This window comes from Marmota monax, unplaced genomic scaffold (assembly GCF_021218885.2).
Source record: "Marmota monax isolate L192 unplaced genomic scaffold, Marmota_monax_Labrador192_F-V1.1 WCK01_AAM20220418_F8-fsc00054, whole genome shotgun sequence".
NCBI classification, from domain to species: domain Eukaryota; kingdom Metazoa; phylum Chordata; class Mammalia; order Rodentia; family Sciuridae; genus Marmota; species Marmota monax.
Window position 1 is genome coordinate 1,348,931 of NW_026692145.1, and position 26,847 is coordinate 1,375,777.

Sequence of the window (26,847 nt, forward strand, 5' to 3'; positions counted from 1 at the left end):
ATTTATTTCCCTGAGTCATTTGCTTCTGTACTCCTCATATTCCTTTTGCACATTTTGTATAGTTGACATTTTACTACTTGGCCCTCATTTTGGTTCACTTCCTCTCCTTACTGTTACAGGCTTGCAGTCTCTTCTCCATATCATTGACCTTATAACATGGAAAGGAACAGGAAAAAGAGAATACTTTGATAAAAGGAAGAAGGGGGATCCCAGAAAAAACAGAAATGAGATCAGTGGAGTAGAAGAAGGGGAGGATGGGAAAAATGGAGGAACTGTGGGAAGAAATTGACAAATTATGCCCTGTACATAAACCCGTATGTGTACCTATAAAGCACCAATTAAAACAACAATAAATAAATAGGAGAAAAACCAGTAGAGTAGAGGAAGGGAAACAGGAGAAGGGAAAGAGGAAGTACTGGGGAGTGAAGTAGAGCAAATTATATTCCATGCAAATACGGTAATGTCAAGATGAGCCCCACTATTGTTTAACTATAATATACTAATAAAAACACTAAAAATAAATAACCAACCCCCCAAAAAAGAAAATAGTTTGAAAGAGAGGGTTCAAAAATGGCCTTAGGTTTGCTGGGGATCTTGTGCAAGCTAGTCAAGTACTCTACCACTGAGCTATACCCCCAGCCTTAAAAAGCAACTTTTCTAATGCATTAAAAATGTCTCTTCATCCATCCATAAGGCCTGTATTTGTATCTGGAAATATCTGAAGTCAATAACTATTTTCTGTATTGCGTATGAAATTTTATTTTGTGCATTATGCATTTTTGTGTGTAGGAGTATGTATAGGAATACAGTACAAACTGTGGGTGGTAGTATTATAAATTTCTGAAGTTAGAATAGGTATTTTCTTGTTTTCTGGTTTTTATAATACTTACTATATCTTGTGCACTTTAAATATATTATCTTATTTATTTCCCACAAAAATCCCAGGAAAGTGTGGTGTCTTGCCCATAGGGTCATAGCTAGAACGTGATGGAAGTGGAATTGGAATGGAGATTTGCCTGGCTGCAAAGTGCCAGTCTCTTTATATTATACTGCTTCCAGACAAATGATTCTGAGTTTTCCTTCTTCTTGATATTATAGCATGTAAGGACCAGGTATATTTCCCCACTGGCTTCGGTGTTCTTACATTTAATTTCTTTGTATCCCCAAATCTGTGGAGTCCTTTTTCTATTTATGAAGCATTCTAAGCTTTGATTTGTATTTTGGGATTGTATGAACCCCACCCCCACCATTTTCTTTCTCCAACACATATGGATTTCTTTGAAGAATCAAACTGTCATTTGAGACTAAGAAGGAAAGGCAGAGTGTGTTAAATTTCTCCCTGTCATGAGAGCATGGTTTTCATTAAAATCTCCGCTTTTCTTATAGGGAACAACCCTGTGGGCCCCAGCTTATGTTTAATGTGTGTTTTGTGGCTATGGTCTCCTTGCTATTCTTAAGGTCCTTTCATGACTGCTTCATGGTGACGTAACCAAGTCGTGGCAATGTCATTGTAGTGCCTTAGCCTTTAGCACATGGCTGGTATTGTTTACAGAGTTGCTTTCTGTTAGCTCTGACGTTGCTTTGGACTAGCAGAAATACTTGTGAGGCAGGAAACAAGCTGAGGATGACAATGTACTAGAACAGTGGTTCTTCAACTTGATCTTGCTTCAGAATCCCCTGGAGGAACTTGTCAAAACACAGCTCTCTGGGCCCTTTCCCAGATTTTCTGATTCAGCAGATCTGAGCTGGGTCCAAGGAATTCACATTTCTAACAAGCTCCTAGGCAATGCTGATGCTGTTAGTCCAGAGACAACTCTTTGAAAAACATGGCAGCAGACAATGAAGGGAAATTGGCTTTACCACTTGATATTATCTTTTGCAGATTTGTACATCTCTTGAGTCTGGCCACAAAGTCAATACTTAATACATATAAATGATGCTTATTTTGATGTGACTACATCATGTGATGCTTATTCCCTATGCTATCCCTTTTCCAGCCTGCTCCATTGCAAAAAGAGTTGCTTGTGAGAACATTAAACAGCATCTGCCTCATTGGGCAAACTTACCCTCTAGAGTTTTACTCTGTCCTTTGTCTTGTGCCCATGTTTCAGGCAACTGTGTCAGATTCAAACCATTTGGTCTCCCCTGGGTTTGATGAATTGAGAATGTGCAGTAGGGTGCTTTATTCACTGACTTATCCTTCTTGAAAAATGAACCCCCAGAATTTCATTAAATAAAGATCACAATTTCCACAAATCATCTATATTGCCATGTTTTTTAAATCTTCATACTTCACTGGTACATAAACAAGAGCATCTGTTAGGGTGCTAAATTAAGACCAGGTATTTCTTCAGACTTGAGCCACATACACCTTTCTAATAGAATTTTATATAGCATGTCAAATGAAGAGTGTTCTGCTTTTGGTCACTATTCATCCATGTTGGCTTTATTTTCTCGCCAGAGATTGACCCAGAGACTTCTAACTTAAAGATAAATTTTTAAGTTTTTGTGATTTTTATCACTCCTGATTAATTCTGACAATTCTCTCAGTGACTCTTCTGTCTTTTTCTTGTTGCAAAAGCAGGGGAGGGGGTGGAAATCACATTGTTATATGTCTCTGTTAACTGCAACAATAAAAGCAAGATAGAAAACCTTCCACATTCTGCTCTTAATTCTCTATAGCATAGAAATAATGTTTTATTCAGTTTCCCTAAGTGCCAAATATTCATCCTTAAATCACCTGAAGTTCCTTACTTTCCTTCATTCCAAAAGATCAGATTGTGCCTTTGCCCTATCTAACCAGGTATTAGAGTGTGCTCTTCTTATGATAAACTTTTTAAAAAATATTATGATACATCACATAAAACAGCTATTTGACTTTTTAAAAAATCAACAAACATGGCCAACATTAAAGTTTGAAATAGAAATATAAAGTGATTCTTCCAGGTATTTGATGATGATGACAGTGAGGATGGCGACAATGATGATGATGCAGTAGCAATAGGAAGAGAATAAGTACCATTCATACAGGGCCTGCTATGTACCATGCACTTTATGTATTATTTTTCACCAACTCCTCTCAACAACCTTAGGAGTTAGGTACTTTTACAACTATTAGTATTCTCTCTCTCTCTCTCTCTCTCTCTCTCTCTCTCTCTCTCTCTCTCAACATCTGATAGTTTAAATCTTAAACTTGCAGATTACCTAGAACACATGGTAAGTACTTAATACATGTCATTTGCAGTATATCTTAGTCTACAGGTAATTTTTATCCATATTTCTTTGTAAACTCTTCATCATTCTTACAGATGTTTTACAGTCCTTAGAGTATTCTTCAGGTAGGTCAACTCAAAGTAGGTACTAAGGCTGGGGATCACTCATCAGTGCTGTGAGGAGTTAGATTACTTGGCCGATTGTAGTTGTTGGCTTCCAGTTTTCAGCACTAATTACTGGCAGCCAGACCTATCCCTTTTCATGGATGTTTACGTGATAGATCTTTGCTTTAAATATGATCTTCAGTGGTTTGAACAGGTACTGTACTGGAAAGTTGATTTTGATCCTGAAAGGTTATCAGAAACAATAAACCCTGGCCAATTCAATAAACTATCTTTATCAACCTGGATATTGTAGAAACTTTTCATGTCACATCTGCCTATCTCTTCAAACTCCTTCATCAACCTCCTGCTAGCTGCCATCATACATCTGGTGGTGCTGCTTTCCCCAGTATCCTCTCTTTATAAAGGAAGAAACTGAGTATTGGAATGGTTAAGAAACTGCTCGAAGTCATACACATTAGCAATACTAGAATTCCAATCTAGGTCTGTTGATTCCAAAGCTTGGGCTCTTTCCAACTGGATCATCATTCTTGGTTTTTTTTTTTTTTGGCAGAACTGTGATAGATCATCATTCTTGTGTTGTAATTGAGTACAGGGAATAATGTATTATTAAGCCAAGGAGGAAGAATTCACTGGTGACCACATTCAAAGATAAGCTATCTGACATCTAGCTCTAACTTTGGCCTATAACTTGATTTTATACTCCACTGTCCCCAAGTCATAGACTGCCTTTCTTTCCTTTTACTGGTTCAATTTTTTCTTAAGTTATTTTTGGAGATAGAGAGTTCTGGGACAGGCCACTCAACTTTATTTTCTTTCCAGTTTGAGATGGAAATGGGAGGAAGAAAGGTGAACAGTGGACCAGAATGAAACCCTGTAGATTGCCCAGTTTGTGACAATATCACAGATTTCTTTCTTTCTTTTTTGTATGTCCATTTGATTTGCAAAAACAAATAATATATCAGGTAATTCAACAAAGTTTATAGCTTAATTGTGTTCTCATATACTCAACATGACTCCAGGGCTAATTTTGACCCAAATGTGCTTGCTTCTGTGTAATCTGGTAAATAAGCAGTCTCTGAAAAACTGATGGTGAAACTCACCTCTTGTGGCACCACTGATACTTTAATCAGGACCTATTTTAATATCTAATGGTAATATTTGATCTTTGCATACAGATGATATAATAGACCTATTATGTATTTGTAAGGAGAGCAGATATTTATTAGGGTACATTACTTTCTTAAAATATATATAGTTGAAGAAAAAACAGGAAGTGCAGAATGGCAAAGGTTTATGACAAGTTTTTTTGGTCAGTTTTTTTTTTCCTTTTGTTTAAATAACTTTTTTTTCTGGTTGTATACAAAGTAGAGTCACACCATTTGTGTCTTCATACATGTACTTAGGGTAATGATGTCCATCTCATTCCACCATCTTTTCTACCCACCTGTCCCCTCCCTTCCCCTCCCACCTCTCTGCCTTATCTAGAGTTCGTCTATTACTCCCATGCTCCCCCCCCCCCCCATCTCACTATGAATCAGCCTCCTCATATCAGAGAAAACATTTGGCATTTGGTTTTTTGGGATTGGCTAACTTCACTTAGCATTATCTTCTCCAACTTCATCTATTTATTTGGTCAGTTTTTAAACATTATTTTTAAAGTAAGATTGAGACATATAAGGTTGGGAGCAATTATAATTCGACTTCATAGATATGAACTAGAAGTAGAACTGGGGTTCTTAACACAGGTTTGTTTTTGAAATATCTTTGTAAGAAAACCAATCTGAAATTAAAGAAGGAAAAAGTTGGAGAGAAAACTAAATGGATTCAGTATTTTGGCTTTAGTGTATTTGAGGTGCCCTTGAGATACCCAATGGACTTGTCTGTGCTTAAGAAAAAGATCTGGGCTGGAGAGAGATTTTGGGAATCTTCATAAGAGGGAAGAAATTATACCTGGGGATGGGATGAGTTAGTGCAGATGTTTTTAAACTACTTGAAAATACAGATTCCCTGGTCCTGCATTTGGAAGTTCTGATTCAGCACAACTGGGATAGAGCCCAGGTTTCCCCCACCCCTCGCTTTTATTTAACAAGCTTCCCAGGCCATTCCGATTTGCAGCCAGGTTAGTTCATTGGCTCATCCATCAACTCAGGACTTGGCTATTGCTTTGTTGCCTCCAAAGGGGATCATAAAATGTGAAAGATTCTTCTCCTGTCCTTTCAAAAGAGGGTAGTTTCCAAAACAAAGCAAGTTTTGAAGATATAGTTTAAGGAAATATTTATGAAAACTCCAGAAACAGTGGAGCCATTTCCATTCTAGTCCTGGGTTTATTTGTTTGTCTGTTTAAATAAAAGGAGATCATTTGCTGTGGATTTAACCCAGAAATTGAATGAGTAATCTTTGCATATTTTTTAAAGTCACATAAAGAAGAATTTTTTAAAAATTAGGGTGGATTAGAAGAATTTAAAAAATTAATATGTCACATAGAAAATATTTTGCAACTATTAGTGTTTTCTACATTGAAAATAGTTTTATTTCAAGAAGTGGACTGCTAAAAATAGAAAAAAAAATTATACCTGGACCTTGAAAAAATTGTCTTTGAATGGTAATGTAAGGCAAATGGCAGTTCTGAATGAGGTTAGGCTAGGCCATATTTGAGTTCGAATTTTGGATTTTTTTTTTTCTGTAAGGGTTATCTCCACATCTAAATATAAACCCAGGATGCTGTAGGCTTCCTGAATCAGATCTATTTCTTATTTGAGACAGATAAAGCCATCAAGCACTTTTCCCATTTTACTATGTCTTGGGAAAAGAAAAAAAAAACATTCCTTTTAGGTACATTAATTTAAAAGAATTTTTTTTAGTTGTCAATAGACCTTTATTTTACTTTATTTATATGTGGTGCTGAGAACTGAACCCAGGGCCTCACGCGTGCTAGGGAAGTGATCCACCACAGAGCCACAACCCCAGCCCTCCTTTTAGGTACATTTAAGGCTTATCTAAGTAGTCAAATTGAAAGATGGAGGGAACAGTAGCTATTATAGGCCTCAAAGGTTCAGAATCCTTTGCAATGGCTGTGAACCACCCTTACCTTCTCAGATGACCCCTAATCCTAGAATAGGATAGTTTTGAACCAGGGTAGAAACTTGGAAGTATAAGTTGGTATAAGTTCCTGGTTATGGAAATAAAATAAATTATATGTATGTTGGTATTTTGTTTTGACTCAACCCTACCAGAGTCATATTTTACTTTTTTAATTTCTTCCACAGTGACCTTGCTTGTTTCATATATTTCCAAATCTTCTATTCATTCTCTTCATCTACACAGATGTTTCCTAGTGGAGCTGGATATAGTTCCTATTCTCTGGACAGGAACTCTCACTAGGTGGGAAACCCAGTAATGTTTCTGAATGATTGTTCACTGGTGTGTAATTTATAGATTGTTTGTACTGGTAAAATGTTATATATGGGGGGAAGTTTTCAGAGCAGTTCGATATGTTATCTCTCTCTCATAGTAGCCCTGTGAAATAGAGAGGGTAGGGCAAAGTTTAACACCACCATTTTAAAGACAAGAAACTAAGGCTTGGAATTATCTCAGTTTAATGTCCTTGACATTCAGCCTTCTTGTAGAATCAGGAAGAAGGGGAGTGATGGACAAGAGAATATATGTGCACTGACTTTGAAACAGTTTTGCAAATGTGCAGGTAGATCATCACCATCACTGAATTTTCCCATGGGGGAGAATTATTAAGCACAGTCTTGACACCCACACAGTTCATGCAAGACTGTTTGCAAGCTGGACTGAATCACAGAGTTGGCACAATATATTATGTTGTTTTGAATATAATTCCTCTTCTAAAATGCTATTAATTTTTCATGTATAGATGAGGGAGGATCTGTGAGTACGTATACAAACTAGAGTTCTTTGACTTTCCTCTTAATGATAGAGGATCTTTGCACTTAGAGTTGTGCTTTTCTATGTGCCATATTTAATATTAGATTACATGATACCATGAAGTACTATCTATATCCCAACCTTCAGCACATCATTTATTCATCTGCATGTTCTATTTGTATTGACTCCCATGTTGTGGAAGGAGTTGCAAGGTTTGGGATTTATAAATGTTAGAGTTTATAATAAAATGTGTTGAAAATGGCCAACAGAAATGGTAAGGTCAGTAGGCTTTTTTCCCCCTTTCCAGGTCCATTTTCTGTTTCTCAGTAGCATTCTCTCACTATCTTTACACACACACACACCCACACACACACCCCTAACTAGATGGTTAATTCATTCATGTGCAATTAAACTTAGAATGCAGACTTCATGGAGACAACACATAAAAAACAAAAGCTTAAGAGACCTATTAGTGAAGTTCATTTGAGTGCCTGAGGTATAAAGAATCTTTACAGCCTTGACAAAATGTATCTCTAAGTGTTCTTTGTTTAACCAAGATGTGCTAATACATGTTGTGTTGTATTTTAGTGTTCTTGACCTTTTAATTAAATCCCTTGAAATGAAAGTTTCAGGAGATGACATAGATTTTGTTGAAGTTACCAAAGATTGACATTTGTTAAGAATAATGCCAGTTTGGGTGACAGTTTTTAAAAAACACACTTGCTATTTCTTTCCCTAGAGGGAAGAGAAGAAGTGTTTTTTTCTACATGATTTTATAAAATTGTGTTAGACTTTATATGGCCTCACTTGATTCCAAGCAAAAAGATACACATATAAACACGTTAGCTAGCATATCCTGATGAAAAATAAGAGCTGTGAACCTCCATTTATCAAAATAGGGAAGGAAGCAAACAGCAGTTTCATTGCTTAGAATCTTCTCAATTGAACCTGCTAAAAAGTATAAAGTCTATTTCAAAGAGCGTGGGCTGGTTAAAGACTAGGGCCACTTAATCTAATTTCTTTGGCTGCTTCAGATGCAAAGCTCTTGGTGGTGCACATTTGGTGCACATTTCTCTTTGAATAAAATCAAATCTCCTTTGAGAACTTCATTGCTACATTTTTTTTTCTTGTGAAGTATTCCTTACAAGGAAGTTTCAGAATTCATTGATCAATTCTGCCATTCCTCCTACTCTTTGATTACTAGTGCTCAGATCTACTAATTCATTTATTGGGGAGATTCTAGTTTATTCTGTTAGTAGCTTGTGAGTGAACATGTCATATACCAGTAGATGTCAAATGAAAGCAGGACAGCTATGATAACAATTTAGCTATTTGAAATGGACTAGATATGACTGTTTCATACTCTCCATAGCAAAAGAGGGAGATTTCGATTTGTGTTGGTATTCCTTCTCACGTACATTGGTGGTCTTATTCCATGATGTTCTTGAACTTAGTTGAATTTCAAGCAAACTGCTGATCCTATTTGTTTATCAGACTGGACCCTCCTACTGTACACAGCTATAATGGCTCGCACTTGCAGTCTTTCCAGAATGCACTTAGGAACTTTTCTGCTTTTGCATTTTGAATCTGCAGCCCACTTTATTATTTGCAAATCCATTTGCATTTGCTTTTTCCTTGTTTCTTCTTTTTAAACAATCACCAAAAGAGACTTCAGAACAAAATGAGCCCAAACATACTAGATTGACAGTATTCATCAACTTGCTGCTTGTCTCCTGACACTAAGATAATCGTATTTCAGAGTTGTGCATGCTTGAGTGTTACAATACACTAGATGAAATCACTTAGAGTGAGGCTTTGAATTTTTTACTCAAATCCATAGAAATCTGAATGCCCTGGTTTGTAACCTGTAACATCTAGGCTGGTCTGGAATTTGTAAAATATTGCCTGTTCTCTGTGTTGAAGAAACAGACATTTTTGTAGTACATTCAGTAAAGCTCTTTGGCACTGGGGAGTGCGTAGATAGTGGAGGAGGTCAGATGAAGCCAAAGTCGTCTTTGAGTCACAAGACAACATAATTCTTTTTATCTGATCCAAATGCTGAATTCGACTATTTGGGTCCTTTTTTCCCCCTTTTCCTTTCTTCCTGTTTTGCTTCCTTTCTTCCCCTCTTCCTTTTTTCACTGCCTCAGTCTTCCCAAGGCAACCGATCTTTGGCAGGCCAAAGAAAGAAGAGATTAGAGGTACTACAAGTTAAAGAATGTGCAAGGTTCATCAGCCATATCTGGAAGGCTGCTGACATCCATGACAGAGATTTCTCTCCAGAGTCATTAGTGGTCTTCTGCATTGACACACTAGCTCATCCTGATGAAAACAGTGGAGTCTATCCTTCTAGATAAAAGGCTAGTGGAAGACTCTTCCTTTCCTTCTGTAGTTTCAGATTGTTGATTCTTTAGACTCCAAAGAGGTTATAGCTACGTGAAGTTTCCTTCTGAGTAAAACATACATTCCTAAACAAGAGGGAAGGCAGTTACAATCTTATCAGAGAGGACTCTACTGACTTTGTGTGGAGGTGAAGAAAGAGGTAGCACAGAGAGGAAATAACTACATTGAAGCTTTAAGGGTCATAAGGAACTGGTATGTAAAAATCAAACAGGGAATGCAAAAAACGAGTTTCTGGCATAGAAATAAACCACAGGATATGATGAAATCACATATAAGTCCTCCTCTTGTGGTGCTCACAGCCAGTAGTATACTTATCCTGACTTGCATTCTCAGTAATGAAGATGGCTTTATCTTGATGAACTGAAATTCAATCCTGCTGGTCAGGACCATCTTCAGGAATGTGAAACCTGTATAGCCACATAGGACCCTGTGTCAGAAGGGCCCAGCACTTGCTTTAATGCTCTTCAAGTTCCTTTTATCAAAATGTAGTACTGAGATTGGAACCCAGGGCCTTTTGCATGCTAGTCAAGTGTTCTACCACCAAGTCATACCTCAGCCCACCATGTTGAAATTCTTAATACTTTCTGAGTAAGGGTACCACATTTCTATTTTCCACTAGCCCCTCCAAATTATGGTAGGGGGAGTTTCTGCTTGTGTCTCGTACCGCTTTAACAAATATGGGTCTGAGATGAAACAAAATATCCACTGCCCTTTCTTGTACCCTTTCATCTTCTAAATGTCACCCCTACTCTATTCCAGTGAGGGAAACTTCAGATAAACTCATTTCTACCCAATTATAGAAGACTTAATATCTTTTCCTTCCAAGGACTAGTTGCCTTCTAAAAGAGGATAGCAAATAAAATTAACGTGAAAGTCAGCATCCAAAGAAATGAATTTTAAGATGGGCTTTCTAAACAAAGTGTTTATCATAGTTTATAGAAACAATAGTAATATTTGAACTGCACTCTTTACAACTCTTACATACTGCTCCATTCATAGTCCTCTAGCAATCTGATGGTTTATGTATTCATAAAAGGAAAATAAATTAACTAGATGGATGGACCAAGTTTTTTAAAAGGGGCATGTTCATTTCATGACCCATGGAGATCAAATGCCTGTGGTAATATCTAGCAGACTTGGTGGTGGCTGTAGGAGGACTCAGCCCTGTTCCTTAATTAAAATGGAGATTTTAAGTACCAAAGCATACATGAGGGGAAGTAGTGTCTGGCCGAGGGGTCCTGTTCATCATATAGGTGCTGACTGTATGGGCCTATCTAAGCCAACTTGGCCTGAAGGTACATGGACCAGGCTTCTCTTTCATGAACACCATCATTATACCATCTGCCTGACTAGGATCTCTTTTTATTATTTACAGTCTGATCTTTCAGGGATGCAAAACTGGTTTGATCTTTATTTTAGCTAGATAAACTTAAATTGAAGTATAATATCTTAATGTGTTACTGAGCTCCAGTTCAATTTAAAATTATCCCTTTTCACTTGTGCTAAAGAAGCATTATAAAAAGGGATTTCTTGACGTTTTGACAAACTTTACTGAGAAAAATTTGTCAACTTGAGACTTTAGGAAACTTATTTTTCTTCAGAAAGAGGACTTTTTTCTTAATAACTTTAGGGAGATTGAAATAAGGCTGAAGAGAAATACAGGAAATTAGATTTAACAATCATGTATGCACTTTAGAAACAAAAAACTAAAAATATGCTTGTCCCCTAGTCTTTCAGGAAATCCAGGGAAGTGACACTGGTGATCCGAAAAAAATTCCAGGGGCAGGTAATAAGCAGAAGTTTAGTTTTGTGGCCACAATAACAGGTTAAAGCAAGGGCAGATGATAAATATGGCAGAGGTCTACTCATTTGATCCCTTCTAGACTTTCTATATGCTGAGCATTGTGCTCTGCTTTATGGAATAAAGACAAATATGCAGTTAGTCATCCGTACATCTTAAGTACAGTAGCAATTATTTTGAATCAGATACACTTGGCCCTCCATATTCTCAGATTCCACATCAGCAGATTCAATCAATTGCAGATTCAAAATATTTAGGAAAATAATTGCATCTGTATTAAACACATGCAAGCTTTTTTTGTCATTCATTAGACAAGACAGCATAACAACTATTTATGTAGCATTTAATTTATATTAGGCATATAAATAATTTAGAGATAATCCAAAGTATATGGGAGGATGCACATGGGTTATATACACACACTATGCCATTTGATATAAGGGACTTGAAGCAGCTACAGATTTTGGTGTCTGCAGGTTCTTGGAACCAATACCTCCTGCCAAAACCAAGGAACAACTGTAATAAGAGTTGTACTCTAGAGCTCAAAGTCTAGTAGGGAAGATAGCACCTACTCAGAATATCTGATTGTGGCTGAGGCCATCTTACTATATTTAATCACTTGGATTCCTAATCCAAGGCTCAGGGACAAAATCCTAGGAAGCAGTAGCAAGGCAGTCCAGAGGTACCAGAGTTCTTCTGTTCAAGAAACCAAGCCAGTTACTTAGGCAAGATAGAGTGTCAAGACAGGGGCAGAATGGCTGAAACTGAGGTATGTGAATCACAAGGAATTACCAAAGGCCAAATTATTGCAACTGGGTAAAATGCCAGAGCAGGACTAGAAAATGCCAGGGAGACTTGATGCTGAGTACCAGCTCTGGAGGTCACCTTTAGCCTAGGTAGGGCTGGGCTTCTAGTGGGGGGAGGCTGTTATAAAGAGGCCTCATCAGTAGTCACTCAAGAAAATAATAGCAGTGAGGTTGAGTTAGCTTCACTGGGAAGACAGAGCTAAAAAGTGTTATAATTTCCAGATGACTAAAACAAAAAAAAAAACGTTATTTCAGACAATTTATACATTGTACCACTTAAACTATTGGTAGCTTGAGTCCTCTAAAATCTTTATTCGAGTGGTGACTCCCCCAAGAAATTAAGACAGTGGATACTAGAAAAAAGCACTGAGCTGATCAATAGGAATAGAAAATGTTCCAGACTTAGCAAATGCTCCCTTTTAAGTAGTTTCTGTTTTGAGTCTCAGATAAGGTATACCCAATTTCTAATTACCATGCTTTGATTTAAAACAATTTGTCTTCTCCCAGCTCACCCATTTCTTGGTATTACTATAATCCAAAATCTAACTTGTCAGTATTTTTTTTCTTCAGGCACATTTTTGGATTTGTTCTACATGATGACAAGTCATTTTTTAAAACTGTGGTACTTTTAATTGTATTGGCATAGGGTTGATTTTGTCCTTACAGTTCAGCATACAGAAATGAAATTTTGTTGATATGTGTTGGAAATGGCTTGTATATCCTTTAAAGTTTAAAAGAGGAAATCTAAATTACTGAAATAATCAACCATGAAAAATGGCCCTAGTCACTGCCCATGAGAACTTTTGCTCCATGGAATGTACTGGAGTACATGTACTGTATTAATTATGATTGTTTACTTGGAGACCTTTGCAAGACAGCTAGTCTACTGTTTTCTGTATTGTAGCAGTTCAGGGAAATAGAGTAGACTTCTAGCATATAATGTGCTTTTCAAAAGCCTCAAGATAATTTATATTACCTGTAATATAATCTCTTAAAAACAGATTTTAAAGTCCATAAGTATTTAGATGCATAGACAAGATAGTAAACTTGTTTTACAGGGTTTTTTTTCCTTTTGAAGGTTTGAATGAAAAATTACACTTCACTGGATAGTTTTCCTGACAATCTATCTTACCAGACCTAAGCCAGGTTGTTCAGAATAGAAGCTGGAAATTTTCTCTCATCTCACCCCACCTTGACCAGACATTGCAACATGAATTTGGAATTGGGACCATGTGTGACCTTTATCCATTTATTTAATATCCAATCCTTGCAAAGCATAAACAGACTTTCACCTTTGTAGTTTTTTATGGCTATGACCACTTTATGTGAATTACCACAAGGGGAGGACATGGTCCCTGACAGTCAGATAAAGGGACATTGTTCCTGAGGAATATAGTGGTTTTAAAAATATTTCTTGCTTCTCTTGATGATATCAGTTATTTTCTGTTTATAATAGCTATGTATGTCTTAGCTACTTAGTTTGTAGAAATAGCCTATGATCTGCATATCAGATTCATTTTGGTTGGCATATCTCAGGCTGAAGCCTTCTTTTTATTGACTGTTGATGTAGTTTGGGTCAGTCAACCAAATGCTTGCTAAATGCCCCTGTACGTATCAGACTGAGGTAAATACTGAGATGTGAAGATGAGAGAGATAGCCCCATATCCTCTGGGGATTCACAGTCTAGTGGGGAAGACAAATGAATAAGCAGATATTCTGTGAAGTATGCAAAATATGTTATCAGAATTTTGTCTACCTCTTCCTTTATTTCTCTATTAGACGGACGTGATATCTTTATTTATTTATTTTTATGTGGTGCTGAGGATCGAACCCAGTGTCTCCACATGCTAGGCGAGCACTCTACCACTGACCTACAATCCCAGCTCCTCTTTTACCTCTTCTAATCTGTTCTTCAACTGACTACTTACTAAATAGATTTTCGTAAAAATATTCCTTAAAGTAGATTGAGAGGCCATTAGCATCTTCAGCCACATAGTAGCCAACCTATTACAGGGAAGAGCATTTTGCAATGGGCATTTTGTTGAAATCAGATGAATTAAGGTTCTGGGATGCCTGAGGCTGTTGGAGGCAGGTTTACAACCCCAATTCATGGTAGTTACTTCTGGTCTTTCAATGAGTGGAGGAAAAGGGGAGAAGCACTTTGAGGTAGAAGAGAAAATAAAAAGGCATGTAAGGTGCCCCTACACACCCAATATGTGCTTTTGAGCCTAAAATGGTGACTGACTCTGATGTAGACTTTGTATATTTTCAGTATGCCATGTTCAGCTGTCGACTCCTTGAATTTTTTCTTAGCAACTTCCACACAAACGAGGCCTCCTTTGTGCTTAGGGACATTCTCAAGCACTTACGTTTTTTCCCTGGAATTCACAGGCCCTGCTCTGTTCTGTGTTTTATTGCTTTCAGCTTATTTCCTGTTCTCTTGATTAAAAAGTAAAGCCTTTGTAGAAATGATAAGTTAAAAATGAAACAGACACCAAGCAATGCTGACTGGTGTCCACACTCTTTCCAGGTGAAGCAAATCCAAGGCAAGTAGGAGAAAAACACTAAAGGGGACCAGCTTTCTGCACATGTCTTGTTCAAAGGGAAAAAATGTGCTTTAGAGGCCTAGCTTTTTCCAATTCTCTGTGGAGTTACTTTGCTAACTTTACAGCTGTTTATTTTTTCTTTCATTCTACTGTCTCCTGTACAGATGGAGCAGAAGCCTCCTATGTTGGGTTGGTTTACGTGATGCTAAAAGGGATACATTCACTGGCTCTATCAGGGGGCCGACTGAAAATGATCACCTCCGACAGCACAAGATGGACCAGCTCTTTCTTTTCACCTCCTGAGGGTTTAAACACTCTCAACTTTATTAACAGGAACTTGCAGGGACAAGCCTGCTAAGCTTATCTCGTTCCAAATGAACACTTTAATTTATCAAAAGCGTACAGTGAGGCTATGCAGGTTTATAGAAGGAAGACCATACAAAAACCTCTCAGAGGTCCAAGGCAGTGATCTGGTGCTGAAGCAAGAGATTGTTGGTTTTACAAACAAATATATAGGCTGTTCCTATTGTGAGCAGCCATGCAATTGTGGCCTGAGGGGTTGTGTGCAAGATTGGAGTTCATAAAAGGATGTCACCCAGGGTGCAGAGTTAGGATATTTCTGGGTTTGGTGACTTAGGAAAAAAAATATGAGGAAAAAAATCTTCTTAGTTTTAAGGGTATATTTAGTAAGCACATTGAGCCTTTTCATTTCACAAGAAGGTATTGTTAAATTTAAATGTCTACAACACAATAGTCAAAATTAGAAAGTAATAGAACATGCCATCATAATAAGAGTTCACATATCAAATAGTTTTTGATACTCATTAAGCTCTTAAATTTCTTAATAGAAATTATGTGCACATGCCCACACATGTTAACTGTAATAGGTTTTCCTTGATATAGTTTCATGTATACCTTTAATACTGTACCAAGGTATTCAGTTTTTGCATTTAATTATACTCTTTGAAAGACTCCCCAGCTTGTAATGTGTACAGTGTTTTAATTAAAATGCATTTTCACCAAGCCACAATGATAAATTTCTCGGAAAGGCAAATAATCAGCTTGTAATGTCAGCTCACTTTGATGCCTGGAGTCGTGTGTGTGTGTGTGTGTGTGTGTGTGTGTGTGTTAACTGAGGATAATCATAAGCCAAAAGATTATCATTATCATTTTATTACATTACTCTAGTTAAGGAGAATACATCAAAAGGAAGATTGCATTTGGCAGCCTGTTGCATAATGGTCTTTTGTTAGAAGGAAACGTAGCTCCCTCCCCTAGTGTGTATAGAACAACCCAGGACAATTCTGGCAGCTGGCCATGGAGTCTGTCCTGGCTTTGGCAAGAACAGATGGTTTTGGAGTCTGTTGTTCACATTTGATTTCCATGTTACAAATTTTGAATGAAGTCTTTACTGAACCCTTTGTCCTGAAGTCTGCAGCTCCTCACATCAGGGGGCAGTTAGGCGCCGGTCCTGACATGCCAATTTGACACCAGAGTACTGCCAGAACTTGGATTCCCCCTACCTCCGGCCCTCTACTGGATGGAAACAGTAAGTGTGGCTATACTGCCCTCCGGTGTCCAGCTTGGAGAGGTGCTGAAAGCTGTAGTTCTGATCTCTGCTAACTCTGGAGAGAGAAATGGTTGAGCTCTCTCTTTCTGGTACTTGGGAGCAGCTATGAAGATGCCTGCTTGAATGCCAGATCCTTACCTGAAAAATCATAGTCCATAGACTTTCAACTTGGGGAATGATCTTGGGGCTTATCCATTTCACCACCTTCCTTCTCACAACATATACACATTTATTGAGCATCTACTATGTTTATGCATTTTTAACTTGAGATATTTATTAGCATCTGTGGTGTGCTAGGCATTGTGCCCTGAAGTGAGGGATACAATAGTGAAAAAAAGGACAAAAATCTCTACTTTAGTGGAACTTACAGTCAGTTGGTGTGGTGGGAGACAGGGAGCAAGAAGACACCAAATAAGAAAATAATAAGGCATTTTTTAAATTTAAGGTAAGACTATAAGAAATAGTAAAGCAATGTGGAGTGAAGGAAAGGTGCATATGGTGGTTTTATAGATAGGTTGGTGAAGAAAAAGCTTCTTCTGGGAAAGGAATTTAAGAGAACTGAATGAATTGAGGGAATTAGCCATTTGGAACATGTTTAGGAAACTGAGGCCAGGGAAGGTGGAGAGGCTTGCCTAAAGTCTCACAGCTCTTTTGTGGTGGAAGTCACTCTAGAATGTATATTCCCAGATTCCAAAGCCAGTGTTATTTCTGAGTTGCATCCAGGTAAAATAACATAATTATTGAACTGCTTCTTGATATCAGGTAGAGAGCTAGATCCTGGGTCAGCAGGAGATACACAAATATGAATTAAGGTGAATTTTCTCTTGTTAAGGGGCTTCATGACAGAATGTGTGTGTGTGTGTGTGTGTGTGTGTGTGTGTGTGTTAAGTGTCTTGTGCATAGAGTAGTTAGCAATCAACTGTGTGAATGGCACTTCATTATTCAAATATGGCATTGTAAATCTGTGGTATCCAGGACGAGCCAATTGAGTGCTAGGTGGCTGAAGTGCCTTAGAGGATTCATTTCTAGGGAGGTGGCATCTTCAGATCGCTTGCTGATTCCCATCTACCCTCACCTCCCCAGGCTCAGTAGAATGGCTGCTCCTTGTATTCTCCTGAATTCTGTGTCAGGGATGAGGAGGGACAATTTTAGGAGCCAAGTCAGGAGAACTCTATGAAGGAAAAGTCACTATTATTCACCAAGTAGTGGTGGTGATGCTCAAAGGTCATCCAATTCAGAGAGAGGGTGAAAGCACTAATGAACTGGAACCCCTGTCCATGTGGTTATTTAGTCACTGAAGATATACCGAGGAGGTGCTGCCTTTGTTGAGACCCCACCCCACCCACACTTTCTGCCACACTCTTGGCCCTTCCAGCTTTTACCACCCAATTCCCATTCCTTTCATGAGGCTGACTATACCACACCTAGGATTTTTCTTCAGAAGAAATAGCCTCTTCCTTGCATCTCTTTACATAATGGTTCAAGGATTGGATATGATGTCATGTCTGACAGCTTAATTGTGGATGTGGCTTTCAACACACACCAGTAGGCTGCAAAGCGGTGAAGTAGGTAAGTGGTTTAGCCTTTATTTACCTCTCATTTTTCTACTACCACAGGGACATTTTTTTTTAAATCAGCATTTTTGGAATAAGGGAATTTTCAGCAGAAAATATGTTCCTTTGAAAATAAGTATATTTTATCTACTACTCTAACATACTCTTTTCCGCCCTCCCCCTCAGAGAATAACACAAGTGACAATCAAAGATTGAGAGTTCAGAACGAAATATGATGAATATAATTCTGAGGTCAATGTTTAGTATGTTCTGTGTGGGTGTAATCAATTTCCTGAGGAAACCATCACCTCTTCTTCCCCGGGAAAGAAATGTTTCACGTGGTGGGTGGGAGAGGAAGAAATTCTTTCTTTACCTTTGGTGCTTGCTGATTGCCAAGACAAAGATTTCAATTTATTCTCATTCTGTCTTCTTCCTTTCCCTATTTCTCTTTCTCTGTCATAAATCAGCCATTATATCTATTTTTGGCTGGTGTCCACTTTTTCCATGCCATTCAGCCAATTGACTCCTCATTTATCAGGTAACAACTAATTGGGCACTGATTATCCCAGCTCTTCTCCAGATATGGGGAATTCCTGTGAAGGAGTTCCCCAAGTTTTTAACTGATTAAAATTTTACTTTTTTTGGAAATTCTTCCATTAAGTGCTCTGTGCTCTCATTTACCACTTTATTTTATAAAGTTGAAGGATAGCAAAAGGATCCATTTGTGCTGATTTAGAAATGATAACAGCTTATATTTGCACAGTACTTTAAAAGTGATTTTGCATTTGTCTCATTTTTCTCCTATAACAACCCTGGGAGGGAAATGGGATCATCCCTGTTTGACAAAAAGGCAGCAAAGATGTAGTTAGTTAAAAGCATCAGTCTAAGCAATTCATAGAAATAACAGGTGTGTCCCCTGATGACCCCTGGAGGTAGTTTGGTCTCTGATAATTAAACTTAAACAAGATGCAATAGATCAAAGCAAAGGGATGTCTCTGGAAGGTATTAACATAAGGAAGTGATGTGTCAATGAGAATAGAGGCCTGAGAGAGTAAATGAGGCCATTGACCCACACATTTAAGGTGGCAGGAAGAAGGAGAAGGGGAAGGGGGGACGAGGAAGAGGAGGGGAGGGGAGAGGAGGTGGGAGGGAGTATAGGGTAAAACTGGTTTGAGGTTTGCCATCAAAACTAATTTGCTTGTATACAACCAGAGATATGAAAAAATGTGCTCTATTTGTGTAATAAGAATTGTAATGCATTCTGCTGTTATATATAAATAAAAAATAATTAAAACCCCATAATTTGCTGAATGTCATATATCTAGCTTATAGCAGCCAAAAGTAGCAGAGGATCCTCAGTGTATTAATTTCTACCAATGGAGGCATAGCAGAGTGAGAAGGGCCATGGTGTGAGGTGGAGATAGAAAAGCAAGAAACTAAAAAAAAAAAAAAAATTCTTAAGTCAGTTATGGGACTGTAGCTCTCATGTCAAAGGAGAAGCAATGAGGCTGAGCACTATATGAGAGTAGGGGATTGGTCACAGAGTTTAGAGAATTTGTGACAATGAGAAAGTGCCTACTCCTCCACCTGAATCCCTTGGTGCCTTCTGTAAGGATAGCCCCTTAAACTCAAGTTTTGCATATTTCCACCATCTAGGATTTTTCCCAGATAGAATCTAGGTGCAGAGTTTTCCTCTTTACTTTGTGTTATGCACTCTGTCTGATGCTAGATCCCTTTACCTAGGAAGCTGGATGAGATGGGTATACTGTGAAGCTAATGGTACTTGCCTTGGATCATGGAAGATGTTTCTGTATCTTATGTATTAACTCACAAAACATTTTGGATCGTACGGACATATTCATCTTTAGTCACCAGGGGCTAATCTAGTGTTTGGATATAATGTTAAGGAAGTCTAAAGCACTTAGTCAATGAATGTTTTTTTGAGGGTGGGGCCATCCTATCTATATTCTTTATTTCAAGTCTTGATGATGATCTGAGTAAAACAAAGTGGCCAGGAGCATGGAGATTGACTTGTAGGATGCTTAGAAAAGTAGATCAACCACTTTCATGTCCACATTTTACACGTGTGGACATAGAAGTCCAGAAGATTGAAGCTACTTCCTGAGGTCATGCAGATAATGACAGAGGCAGAATCAGAAGCCAGATCAATTGATTTACTGTGGTGTAGAATGGAATATATTGACATAGAAGGAGTTTAGCAGATACTGACCTTACCTCTACTTGGTATCATCAGCCTGGGGCCCTTTAGGTACCTGCCACTCTCTGTGTAGTCCGTTTTGTTCAAAACTGCTTTGTGCCAGATGAAAATTTCTAGTTTGATGCCTAGAGGTTCTTCACTACTTGTCCAGTGTTTACCCTATCTTGAACCAAAGCCTGCTTGCTGGAAAAAGTAATACCACCCACAAATGGTCAGGAAAAAAATCCTAAAAGTTAATCATTGCTTCTTATAGTCATGGACTTTGGCACAGACTCCCCAGAACCTAAGGAGTTCAGGAGTGTTTCATTTAGATGGCTGACGATAATAAGTGAGAGAAAAGAAGGTAGAATCCATTATTAGGTTAGTGATAAACAATAGTGTCAGCACTCCTCATCTCATTGGTATTGGTAAATGTTAGAAGCTGCAGTCTGTTCTTCCTGAATATAATTTCATGATGTTTGAGTAGGGTCATGGACCAGAGATTTAAAAATCCCAAGTTTCTCAAGACTATAGGAAATCCTATAGAAATAGAATCCTGATGAAGGCCCACTGCTTTGTGATTATTTTCTATTGCTGTAAAAAACACTGTCAAGTTTTTGTTCATCAAACCTGAGAAAGGAGTTAAATACTCGTTACCTATGCTAATTCCCTTGTTTTAGTTTACCTACCAGATTGACCACGTGTGCAGTTAATAAAATATTTGACTTTGAACTTTATATTAGTGAAGATAGATGTTTGATTGTGTTTAAAAATCCTATCGGTATTTTTACACATACTTTACAAAATATGTATTCTTTATTTTGACAGGATTATGTTTAAAGTAGCCTTTTGATGAGAGATGTTTATCTTTTCTAGATCTTTTGTCCCTGGCAATTTGCTGTAACCTTTTATAAATCAAAGCACTTATTGATCTATAGATTTCTTATTATTCTGTGCATGAATAGCTAGCTATTGCTATATGACTGGAGAAACTGAACTGCCATATAGTCAGGGTGAAGCATATTGATTTTCATGGGCTGCAGTATTCTTTTCTGAAAGAACATGTTGAATTTTAATTTCCTGAGAATGTCAGCTTGCTTTGCCTGTCGAGAAATTAATCTGGGGCTAGTGTTTACTGGTGTGATATCAGTCTCATATACTTGATCAGACATCATGTCATCTTATTACATGGATATATTTCAGAGGCATTGCCAACCCTTGTATTTAGAATCCCATCCTTCCTTTTGTTGAATACATTTAGCATCAGTAAACAAGTGACCAGTAAATGTAAAAATTAATACCTGACACAAAATAGGCATTTAATTTTAGATATCACTTACTGAGATATTATTAGCAACTGGCATAATACCACTTTATCTTATCTATCTATATATCTATCCACCTCCCTCCCTCCCTCATATACCTGCCTACCTACCTATGTCTCATTTAGTCCTCCAAATAAATCTTGTGAAGTAGGTATTTTTTAATTTCCATTTTACAGGAAGGAAACTGAGGTTCAGAGAGGTCATGTGACTTATCCACAGTCATACACCCTGTAACATGTAAAAAGTGGTAGAGCTATGGCCTGGAACCTAGTTTCCCTAACTCCAGAGTGTACTTAGCTTTGCCACTTCTCACAAAAAAGGCCAGAACTGACTTTAAGATATTCAGATCTTCCCTATCTCCAACAAATAGCAAAGCAAGACTCAACCAAAGGAAGAAGAGAGAATAAGACCTGATGTGAAGGTCTGTGCTCAAGCAATGCTATCTGTTAGCAGCTGTCTACATCCACAATTAGAGGCCCCTAAAGGAAGTTTTGTATAACGAAGTTCCCATATTTTAGACATCTGAATTTTAAATTTTAAATGGAACTACTTTAACTTTTCCTACTGTCTTGTTTCCTGCTGAGAAAAAAAAATCAGTGGTTACTTAAACAAAATAAAAAACAAAATACTTATGCAAAAAAGAAAAAATTGTCCATAACAGCCAAATCCATAGAGGAAAGAAAGTAGAGTAGTGGTTGCCTCAGGCCTGCAGAGGGAAGGGAGGAAATGGGGAGTAACTGTTAATGTGTACAGGGCTTCTTTTTAGAATGATGAAAATGTTCTGGAATCAGATAGTGGTGATGATTGCATATCTTTGTGAATATATAAAAAGAACCTTATGAATTGTGTACTTTAAAGGAGTGAATTTTATGACATGTGAATTATAGCTCAGTTTTTAAAGAAAAGGAATGATTGTGCCTCCTGCCTTTCTAAATGTCAGTTTCCTCATATTCTGTGTATCATGAACAGTCTGCTGTTAAGGAGGAAAACTTCTGGAAATGGAATGTCTGCTTAAAGCATCCATGTCCTTGGGGGTTCACAGTGCTCTAGAATGCCATCTGTGACCTATGACCCTTGACTAAAGAACAGTAGTGACTTTGAAATCAGCTCTGCCAAGGAGCTGGTGAGTATGGGCTCCAAGTAACCACTGGAGACTTTGAACTTATTGATAAAAAGTTCCCTATGAAAGTAGAAGAGCCAGTTTGGGTCTGTGCCTTTCTGCAGGATAGTCAGGTAAAGACTGTTTTTCCCTCCAGGAGAAACATGAATAGTTAAAAAGTGTAACTTCCCAAATAACTTGATTTATCTTGAAGTGCAGCAATTTGCTACACGTGTGTTTTCCAGAAAGCACTAATCAATTCCAGGTCAGAATCAGTTAAAGCACCCCACAAATTGATAGCCAGGTCTTAAAAAGGCTCAGCAGCTTTGGAACGTTAAATTTACTTGCTGTAAATTTGGAATAAGAACATAAAGAATCACTTTCCAGCAAGATGATGAAAATTCATCATGTTCATTATGTGTTTCTTCAGAAGCACACTACATTAATTTTCCTGCTCAACTAAGTGGAGGAAGTAAGGTTTCTCGTTACTAAAAAGTTGCTCTGATGTTTAGAGAGGCGGTCCAATTCCATTAATGAATCCAATCTGCTCTGACTTGTGATACTGTTTAATGTGTCCTAAAAACTCTAATATGGATAAGTGTCATACAAACCAGTAACAGGTTTTCTCCCCTTAAAACAATGGCTAAGAAGGGGTTTGTTAAACTTGGCTTTGTTTTCCAGTATCCAAATGCAACAGCTTACCGTCAGCTCTTGATTATCGTGGTTGGCTCCTCTTATAAAAATATGTCTTTGCCTTTGTATATTGCTACACTTTTGGCTCTGGGGGATGCATTGGAATGAAAGATGCAGGAAAATAAAAAAGTTTGGTGGTCAGCATCTGTTCCTCCAAGCCCCCTTCAGACAGCTGTCCCATTCCAGGGCATACTGGAAAATGAGAGCATTACCTCCCTCCACCCACAGGGGCCTTCTGCTAGCTAGATGGAAAGCATAAAGAGTTTTCATGTTTAAAGGGCCTCTTGCTCAGATGCAGCCAGCATGAGGAAGGAAGAGGAAAAGCAAGGCAATGAAGTGCATCAACATCAAGCATCCTGTCACCTACTTTGCTAGTTAGAACTTGAAAGCAAATTCATGCATCTGAGGGCACCTGAGATAGGTTGGCCTGTCTTTGTAGGCCCTGTAAAACATACTTCCCATTTCATGTTAAGAAACCCCAAAGAGCTTTGCAAACTGTGCTGAGGTTCAGAATTGCTGGATTCCTCCTGATGTGCAACCTGTGGTGTTGTGAATGGTGGCAGCTGTTAACATAGCTTCTAGAAATGCTGACCCAAAATTTAGATCAGGAAGGGGACGTTGTACCTTAGGTTGCTGTGATTTCAACACCTCTAGGCCTAGGTTTCTTGGATCTCTTTGGCCTCTTTCTGCTTGATCTCTTGTGCCTAAGCTGAGTTCTAGGACACTTGAACTTTGGATATCTTTTTTTGGGGAGGGGGCTAATATCTGTTGTGGTCTCTCAGGCCTCTTTGTTTATCCCTTGATATCTGCCAAATTCTGCTGGCCTAATGAACTTTCTGAACTGGCCTTTGCTAACCTGTCTTCTTGCTGACTGAATGAAAAGCCTTGGCAGCCTTGTTTGCATTAGACATGGCATCTATTTTTGTGGCAGATCCCTATCTGTAACCGTGAGGGCTAGGCACAGAAGTTTATAGGATAGATAGATAACCAGTCTAAACTTCGACAGTCATTTCTTGGCTGTCAGTGCTTACGGAGGGGAACAAAGTCACAGGTGATCTGATAAAGTGAATGATCCAAAATTTATTTGTGTTAGAGTTTGGGGTGGACATGCACACTCCATCATGTAGCCATATATAATCAGAAACTGCTCAGAGTCTAATCCTAACTCCCATTTTGTGGTAAGATGCTAGGAGGGGATAAGGAAGAGGAAATGGAAGTGGAAGATGGGGAATGAAAAGAATAAGAGAAAGGGAAGAAGAGAAGTCAGAAGAGGGGCAGAAATATGGATGAGGAAATGTGAAGAGATGTACTGGGAGGCAGAATATTTCTGTGAGTTAAAATAGGGGAAGAGCTGAGTGCTTCCAAAGGTAACTGACTTGCTCTGCTGGGCTCTGCTTTTCCTTCTGTGGACTAAATACTAACCTCAGATTTGCATTTTTATCACAAAATTTCAAGCTTGATTACTTGCTAAAGTGCTCCTTAGATAGTCACCTTTTATTATACTCTCCATAGAGATGAAACTTAGCAAGTGGTAATTTTTATGGTGAAGGTCCTAGCACCTTGCAGAGAATAAGCTTGCAGGGTTGAACTTAGCCATGTGCTGGTCCAGGGGCTTAAGGCTGGTCCTCTGTCTCCCAAGGAAAAGATGGAAGGGAATGCCAGGAGTGTTCAATAGGTATGGTCCCTCTGGTAGCATTTAAGGCTATTTCTTAATGGAGGAATTGTTAGTTTGGGAATGGGTTCTGTGATGAGTCACTGTGGTTTGCATGATTCATGGAGGTCTTTGCAAATAACAGTGTTTCTGACCCCACAGGAATTCTGAATGTCTTCCTTGGAACTACTTGGAAGATTGTGGCAAAAATCCTAAAAAAAAAGGTTATTGAGGGCACAGTAGAGATTGGATTTCATATCAGACAGGAAATTCCTTCAGAACAGAAGTTAAGTCTCTTGGCATGCTTAGTTCAGTGTCTGGCACAGAATGGGCACTCACTGGACATAGGGGTGTAGTCTAAACAGATGAGGGCAGCTTTAGCTCTTGCATTTCCTTGGTCTTATGAAAGGGTTTCAGAAAAGAAGCCTACTCCAATGGATCCCATTCTGACAAAAACAATCTGAAGTTCATCTTTGCAAATAGAAGATATCCACTAATGAAGATAATGTTACATGTTATTTTCTCAGTTGGTAGAAAAGGTGTTTTATTGGTCTCCTGTTGGCCTGGCTGTAAAGTCATTTCATGGAATCCCTAGTCTTCTCATTTTGAGCCCTAATGCCTGGATAAGTGCTAGCCTCTGTGATCCTGGCTGTGTAGCCAGCCAGCTGTGACAGTGACCATCTGGCCTGGCTTTTCACTCTCCCTGCATCAGGATTGACTAATGTGGCAGGAAAACATTCCCATTAAATTATAGTAGATGAGGCACGCAAGTGGGTTTACTTTTGAAGTGAAGGAAATGAGACTGAGATTTCCTTCCAGTCTGTATCACTGTAGAGCTCTTTATCAGTGAGGTGGTGGAAAAGAAAATATGAAGCACCTCTGTAAATGCAGAGGATTGATTCACAGAGAAAAAGAATAAAAAATACGGAATTAAAAAGAAACAAAATGTAAAGCTGTAACGGGGGAGGAAGTACAATATCTCACATACTGAGAACATCGTTTTTGAAATAATTTTCAATAAGTCAGTGAGAGCTGTGCAATTCCACAGGGCTTGAGATATGAGAAAAATAAAGTAAATATTTGAAATAAGCCATTATGAGGAAAGGTCTCTGATGAGTTGCTAGTCACTGTGACTATACTATAATGATACTAAGACAGAAATCTTTGGAGCCTCCCTTTTGGAAGTTTTTATTGAGGTATTCAAGTTCATTGTTCTCTTTTCCTTTAGGGTAATAACAGCGTAGATAGGCTGTTTGGGGTTTGACTGTGGTAGTGATGTTGCCCAGTGGTCTCCTCCTAAACCACTAGCAATACAACCTGCTTTGTTTCTAAACTAGGGTCCCAGATTTCTAATGGGTGACTGTCACTGAGACTGCAGGTCCAGCCTTGCAAAAGCAAGTTGATAGGTAATTGTATCAACTTGTTTCCATGGATTGCTTTCAGAGCTTGGTGATTATTGTAGAACTAGCCAGCTGGAACTCACAGTTAGCTCATGTCCACTCTTCACAGGCCACCAACAACTACCTGTCTTTGAGGCAGGGTGATGATCTTGGGCACAGATTTTTTTCTCTTAAGTGTTATAAGACAGAAAGGAATATAAAATGAGGTATGGCTGGGCTTTCCAGAAAATGAAAATACGTTATTAAAACAAAGTATGAAAGCAAATATTATACCTTCATAAAAAGCCTCCTCATGGGAAGGACAAGTAAGAAAGGGATAATCTAAAATAGTTGTGCCAGGGCAGTTTCAAAATTTAATATAACCAAAAATATTAAGGTGAAAGAGAAATGAGCTGCACTGTTGAATAGTTAGGAAACTATAAAGTACTTTTCTAAAAATAAAATAGTTACTTTTTCTCCAATCTCACTTTTATAAGATTAGAAAACATTAGTGACTGTCTTCAGAGCTTATAAAACCAAATTTAAACTCCATAGCATGGCATGTAGGTCCCTTCCTTGCCTGGCCCCAGCCTGC

General features: G+C 38.2%; 1 protein-coding gene and 1 pseudogene across 1 annotated transcript in view; one reads left to right on the forward strand and one right to left on the reverse strand.

The window, feature by feature from the left end:
* The window catches only part of Gpc3 (glypican 3), a 406,893-nt gene that overhangs the window by 166,433 nt on the left and 213,613 nt on the right, over positions 1 to 26,847 (forward strand). The gene's annotated exons all lie outside the window — the stretch shown is intronic.
* Positions 3,251 to 3,695, reverse strand: LOC124110182 (ubiquitin-conjugating enzyme E2 L3-like; annotated as a pseudogene).